The sequence below is a fragment of the Leuresthes tenuis genome, unplaced genomic scaffold (genome assembly GCF_036924035.1).
Source record: "Leuresthes tenuis unplaced genomic scaffold, fLeuTen1.0.hap1 SCAF_17, whole genome shotgun sequence".
Classification (NCBI taxonomy): domain Eukaryota; kingdom Metazoa; phylum Chordata; class Actinopteri; order Atheriniformes; family Atherinopsidae; genus Leuresthes; species Leuresthes tenuis.
The window spans coordinates 28,490,569-28,497,395 of NW_027325371.1; the positions used below are offsets into that span (position 1 = coordinate 28,490,569).

General features: G+C 41.2%; 1 non-coding gene across 1 annotated transcript; it reads left to right on the plus strand.

Annotated features, from left to right (window-relative positions):
• Positions 1-6,246: 6,246 nt before the first annotated feature.
• On the plus strand, positions 6,247-6,360 carry LOC140274281 (U5 spliceosomal RNA). The gene has a single exon (XR_011908249.1). It is a non-coding gene; the product is annotated as a U5 spliceosomal RNA (small nuclear RNA).
• Positions 6,361-6,827: the final 467 nt, after the last annotated feature.

The following is a 6,827-nucleotide window of genomic DNA, read 5'->3' on the forward strand; positions in this document are numbered from 1 at the left end:
CAAGGTGTGAATGTCTGACTATAGTTTGTAAAAAGCGGGTAAGACAAGGTGCGAATGCCCGACAATGTATGATCAAAAGAGAGAGCGGAGGTGTTCGGCTGCAAGGTCTGAATGTCCAACCATAATTTGTAAAAACCGGGTAAGAAAAGGCTCGAAAGCCCGACTATACATCATCAAAAGCGGGAGCGGAGGTGTTCAGCTGCAAGAAGGTGTGAATGTTCGACTAAAGTTTGTAAAAAGCTGGTAAGACAAGGAGCGATGTCCCGACATTGTATGATCAAAAGCGGGAGCGGAGGTGTCCAGCTGTGAGTAGGTGTGAATGTCCGACCATAATTGCTGAAAAATGTGTTAGAAAAGGTAAGAATACTGGACCATACATCATCAAAAGCGGGAGAGGTGGTGTTCGGCTGCAAGAAGGTGTGAAAGTCCAACAATGGTTTGTAAAAAGCGGGTAATAAAAGGTTCGAATGCCCGAATATACATCATCAAAAGCGGAAGCGGAGGTGTTCGGATGCAAGAAGGTGTGAACGTCCGACCAAAGTTTGTAAAAAGCAGTGAAAAGCGAGAAAAAGCTTTTCGTGAGTTTTGCATGATTTGGGATTTTGCTTATAAAATGCATTACTTCACTCAAACTATGTTAAAACTGATTTGTCCTTCATATTTACCATGTCTAGAAAGATTTAAACAAAAAAAAAAACGTTGTACTTTGTAGTAAAAGAAAGAGCAAATCTAAAGTTTCAGGAATCCGAGTATAAGCCTGCTTTCATGAGTTCTGCACGATTTCGGATTTTGCTATAAAATGAATTGCTTTGCTCAAACCAAGTTAAAACTGCTTTGTCCTTCCATATTCATCAATGTCTAGATCGACTTCAACAAAGAAAAACATTGGACTTTGCAGTAGAAGAAGTTGAAATCCATCTACACATTGATAAATACGAAGGACAAAGCAGTTCCCACTTGCCGATAAGAAAATAAGCTTATTCTCGGATTCCTGATCCTTCAGTTTTGCTCTTTCTTCTACTGCAAAATACAATGTTGTTCTTTGTTGAAGTCGATCTAGACATTGATAAATATGAATGAAAAAGCAGTTTTAACTTGGTTTGAGTGAATGAATTCATTTTATACATAAAATCCGAAATCGTGCAGAACTCATGAAAATAAGCTTATTCTCGGATTCCTAAAACTTTTGATTGGCTCTTTCTTTTACTGCAAAGTACAACGTTGTTTTTTTGTTTAAATCTATCGAGACATTGATAAATATGAAGGTAAAAGCCGTTTTAACATAGTTTGAGTGAAGGAATTGATTTTATAGATAAAATCCCAAATCATGCAGAACTCCTCAAAAGGGGCGTATGGCTTAATCACAAGTGTGGCTCTTTCTCATTCAGGGTAGTATGAGGAAGTTTATGCTTGAAATATATGTAGAAATGGGTACATATGAAGGACAAAGCAGTGTTAACTTAGTTTGAGTGAAGGAATTAATTTTATACATAAAATCCCAAATCATGCAGAACGTATGAAAAGAAGCTTATTCTTGGATTCCTGATCCTTCAGTTTTGCTCTTTCTTCTACTGCAAAATACAATGTTGTTCTTTGTTGAAGTCGATCTAGACATTAATAAATATGAAGGAAAAAGCAGTTTTAACTTGGTTTGAGTGAATGAATTCATTTTATACATAAAATCCGAAATCGTGCAGAACTCATGAAAATAAGCTTATTCTCGGATTCCTAAAACTTTTGATTTGCTCTTTCTTTTATTGCAAAGTACAACGTTGTTTTTGTTTAAATCTATCGAGACATTGATAAATATGAAGGTAAAAGCCGTTTTAACATAGTTTGAGTGAAGGAATTGATTTTATAGATAAAATCCCAAACCATGCAGAACTCCTCAAAAGGGGCGTATGGCTTAATCACAAGTGTTGCTCTTTCTCATTCTGGGTAGTATGAGGAAGTTTATGCTTGAAATATATGTAGAAATGGGTACATATGAATGACAAAGCAGTGTTAACTTAGTTTGCGTGAAGGAATTCATTTTATACATAAAATCCGAAATCGTGCAGAACTCATGAAAATAAGCTTATTCTCGGATTCCTAAAACTTTTGATTTGCACTTTCTTTTACTGCAAAGTACAACGTTGTTTTTTGTTGAAATCTATCTAGACATTGATAAATACCAGTCGAAACTCTGCTGCCGCTTTTGATAATTTATGGTTGGGCATTCTTACCTTTTCTTACCCGCTTTTTACAAATTATGATCTTACATTCACACCTACTTGCAGTCGAACACCTTCTCATCCACTTATGATCATGTGCGGTTGGGCTTTCGCACCTTTTCTTACCCATTTTTCAGTAATTATGGGTGGACATTCAGACCTTCTTGCAGCCGAAAACCTCCACTCCTCTTTTGATCATACATTGTCGGGAATTCACACCTTGTCTTACCCGCTTTTTACAAACTTTAGTCGGACATTCAAACCTTCTTGCAGCTGAACCACCTCCGCTCCCTGTTTTGATCATATATGGTCTGGCAATAGTACCCTTTCTTACCCGTTTGTGAGTAATTATGGCTGGACATTCACACCTACTTGCAGCCGAACACAACCTCTCCCGCTTTTGGTGATATATGGTCCGGCATTCTTACCTTTTCTAACACATTTTTCAGCAATTATGGTTGTAGAATCACACCTACTCACAGCCGAACAACTCCGCTCCCACATTTGATAGTGTATAGTCGGGCATTCTCACCCTTTCTCAACAGCTTTTTGCAAATTATGATCTGATATTCACACCTACTTGCAGTCGAACAGCTCTGCTCCCGCTTTTGATTATGTTTGGTTGGATATTCGAACATTTTCTTAACTGCTTTTTACAAACTTTGGTCGGACGTTCACACCGTCTTGCAGCCGAACACCTCCGCTTCCGCTTTTGATGGTATATAGTCGGGCATTCGAGCCTTTTCTTACCCGCCTATTACTTACTATGGTTGGACATTCAAACCTTCTTGTAGCCAAACACATCCGCTCCTGCTTTTGATGATGTATTATTTGGCATTTGCACCTTTTCTTACCCATTTTTCATTAATTTTTGGTCGGATATTCAGACCTTCTTGCACCTGAACACCTCTGCTCCCGCTTTTGATGGTGTATAGTCGGGCTTTCGAGCCTTTTCTTCCCCGATTTTTACAAATTGTGGTTGGACATTCAGACCTTGCAGCCGAAAACCTCCGCTCCCTCTTTTGATCATACATTGTCGGGCATTCGCCCCTTGTCTTACACGGTTTTTACAAACTTTAGTCAGACATTCACACCTTGCAGCTGAACCACCTCCATTCCCTGTTTTGATCATGTGTGGTCTGGAAATACTACCTTTTCTTCCCCCGTTTGTGAGTGATTATGGCTGGACATTCACACCTACTTGCAGCCGAAAAACCACCTCTCCCGCTTTTGATGATGTATTGTCCGGCATTCTAGTCTTTTCTATCACATTTTTCAGCAATTATGATCTGACATTCACACCTACTTGCAGTCGAACAGCTCTGCTCCCGCTTTTGATTATGTTCGGTTGGATATTCAAACCTTTTCTTAACTGCTTTTTACAAACTTTGGTCGGACGTTCACACCTTCTTGTAGCCGAACACATCCGCTCCTGCTTTTGATGATGTATTATTTGGCATTTGCACCTTTTCTTACCCATTTTTCATTAATTTTTGGTCGGATATTCAGACCTTCTTGCACCTGAACACCTCTGCTCCCGCTTTTGATGGTGTATAGTCGGGCTTTCGAGCCTTTTCTTCCCCGATTTTTACAAATTGTGGTTGGACATTCAGACCTTGCAGCCGAAAACCTCCGCTCCCTCTTTTGATCATACATTGTCGGGCATTCGCCCCTTGTCTTACACGGTTTTTACAAACTTTAGTCAGACATTCACACCTTGCAGCTGAACCACCTCCATTCCCTGTTTTGATCATATGTGGTCTGGAAATACTACCTTTTCTTCCCCCGTTTGTGAGTGATTATGGCTGGACATTCACACCTACTTGCAGCCGAAAAACCACCTCTCCCGCTTTTGATGATGTATTGTCCGGCATTCTAGTCTTTTCTATCACATTTTTCAGCAATTATGATCTGACATTCACACCTACTTGCAGTCGAACAGCTCTGCTCCCGCTTTTGATTATGTTCGGTTGGATATTCAAACCTTTTCTTAACTGCTTTTTACAAACTTTGGTCGGACGTTCACACCTTCTTGCAGCCGAACACCTCCGCTTCCGCTTTTGATGGTATATATTCGGGTATTCGAACCTTTTCTTACCCGCTTTTTACAAACCATGGTTGGACTTTCATACCTTCTTGTAGCTGAACAACTCCACTCCTGCTTTTGATGATTTATGGTTGGACATTCGCATCTTTTCCTACCCATTTTTCAGTAATTATGGGTGGATATTCACATCTTCTTGCAGCTGAACACCTCCTCTCCCGCTAATGATCATGTAAGGTTTGATATTCGAAAATTTCCTTTCATGTTTTAAAGCAATTATTAATGGACATTCACACCTACTTGCAGCCGAACACAACCTCTCTCGCTTTTGATGATGTATGGACCGGCATTTTTACCTATTCTAACACATTTTTCAGCAATTATGGTCGGAGATTCACACCTACTCACAGCCGAACAACTCCGCTCCCGCATTTGATGATGTATAGTCGGGCATTCTCACCCTTTCTCATCAGCTTTTTGAAAATTATGATCTGACATTCACACCTACTTCCAGTCAAACAGCTCTGCTCCCGCTTTTGATTATGTTTGGTTAGATATTCGAACCTTTTCTTAACTGCTTTTTACAAACTTTGGTCGGACGTTCACAATATCTTGCAGCGGAACACCTCCGCTTCCGCTTTTGATGGTGTATATTCGGGCATACGAACCTTTTCTTACCCGCTTTTTACAAACCAAGGTCGGACTTTCACACCTTCTCTTAGCTGAACAACTCCGCTCCCTCTTTTGATTGTGTACAGTCGGGTAATTTAACCTTTTCTTACCCGCTTTTTACCATCTATGGTCGGACATTCACACCGTCTTACAGCGGAACACCTCCGCTCCCTCTTTTGATGATGTATGGTTAGGCATTCGCACCTTCTCTCACCCGCCTTTTACTATGGTCGGCCATTCACAGCTTCCTCTCCACCATACTTGTATGGTGGGATATTCACACCCACTTGCATCCGAAGACCTCCGCTTCCGCTTTTGATGGGAACTGACAACATAAGAAGTCCGGACATACTTTGATAGTGTATGAATAAGTGGGTAGCTACTGACAAGCATTAAGCATGTCACACAGCCCAAACATATAACATTTCAGGACACACCACACAGTTAACAACCACAGTGAAGCGTGTCAAAGCCCAAACATGTAACATTCAACAGGACACTTACACAACACATTCAAATCAAACAGTCAGACAACATACAAGAACATATACCCCAGCCGGCATTGCTCCCTGCCTATTTTCGTACAGCACACTATGTGTGCGCACACCTTTATTCACAAACTCTTCAACTTATACTCTTTTACCGAAGTTGCTACAGCTCGATTGGCCGAATACCCTTTGATCCTATTTCGGTGAATTTGACATCTGCCTTACATATAACAGATTAGCGGTTTAGCAGTTTTAATTTAGTTTGAGTGAAGGAATTCATTTTATAGCAAAATCCGAAATCGTGAAGAACTCATGAAAGTAAGCTTATTCTTGGATTCCTGAAACTTTAGATTTGCTCTTTCTTTTACTGCAAAGTACAACGTTGTTTTTTTTGTTTAAATCTTTCTAGACATGGTAAATATTAAGGACAAAGCAGTTTTCACATAGTTTGAGTGAAGGAATTCATTTTATAGATAAAATCCCAAGAGTCTGATGGGAAAAGAGAGTGAATGCGAAGTAGACTTTAACACGGCTATGGGAGCGAGCCGAGTGTGGGCTAACCAGGAGAATTGCTTGAAAGAAATGCGACCCCGAATGAGCGGTCAGAACAAAGCCTCAATACGGGATTCTCGTGGTGTTTTTGTTGCTGCCTTGTCTTTTGCACAGAGTAAAAGACAAGGCAGCCATCGAATAGGGCCCGATTGTTCCTACTTGGTCAGCCGAGGAGCAAGGGGGGGGGGAGCAAGCGTCTCAACCAAGCAAAGCTCACCATGGGGAAGGTGGCTATGCCAACAAGCCTGATGCCCTGCTCCCGCAGTGACGGATAATCGTACTCTGGTTTCTCTTCATAACGTACAAGTCTTTCGCCTTTTACTAAAGATTTCTGTGGAGAGCAGCACTAATGAGTTGTTTCTATTTTTGGCAGGCTTTACCTTTGCGGGTGAAGCCCTTTCTGTCTGTGCAAAAGAAATCTTGTTACTGTGCAGAGTGACTTCTCTGAGTAGAGTCGCCTTACTTGTTGCGACTGTGCCGATGTTCGAAGCTGGAGTGCAAAGTTGTTGCTTGAATGGTGCTTGCTGGAGCGTGCGGGAGTGCAAAGTTATACCATTTAAAAGGGCTGAAGAGTGCTCAGTGCAGCGGGTGGGCGACACTCTGGCCACCTTGAAAACCGAGGTTACATCCACTACCAGGGGCAGCCCAAGTTCTGCCGCAAGTGTGGTGAGCATGGGCACCTGGTTGAGGCTTGTACCAAGGTGTTATGTGGGAAGAGCAGAGAAATTGGGCAAACTTTTGGAGAGTGTCCAAATGGCAGGAAATGTAATCTCTGTGGAGAATTAAATCACCTCTTCAGAGATTGCCCTAAATCTTTTGCCAACAAATTAAAGACGGTAAAGCCACAGTCAAGCCAAC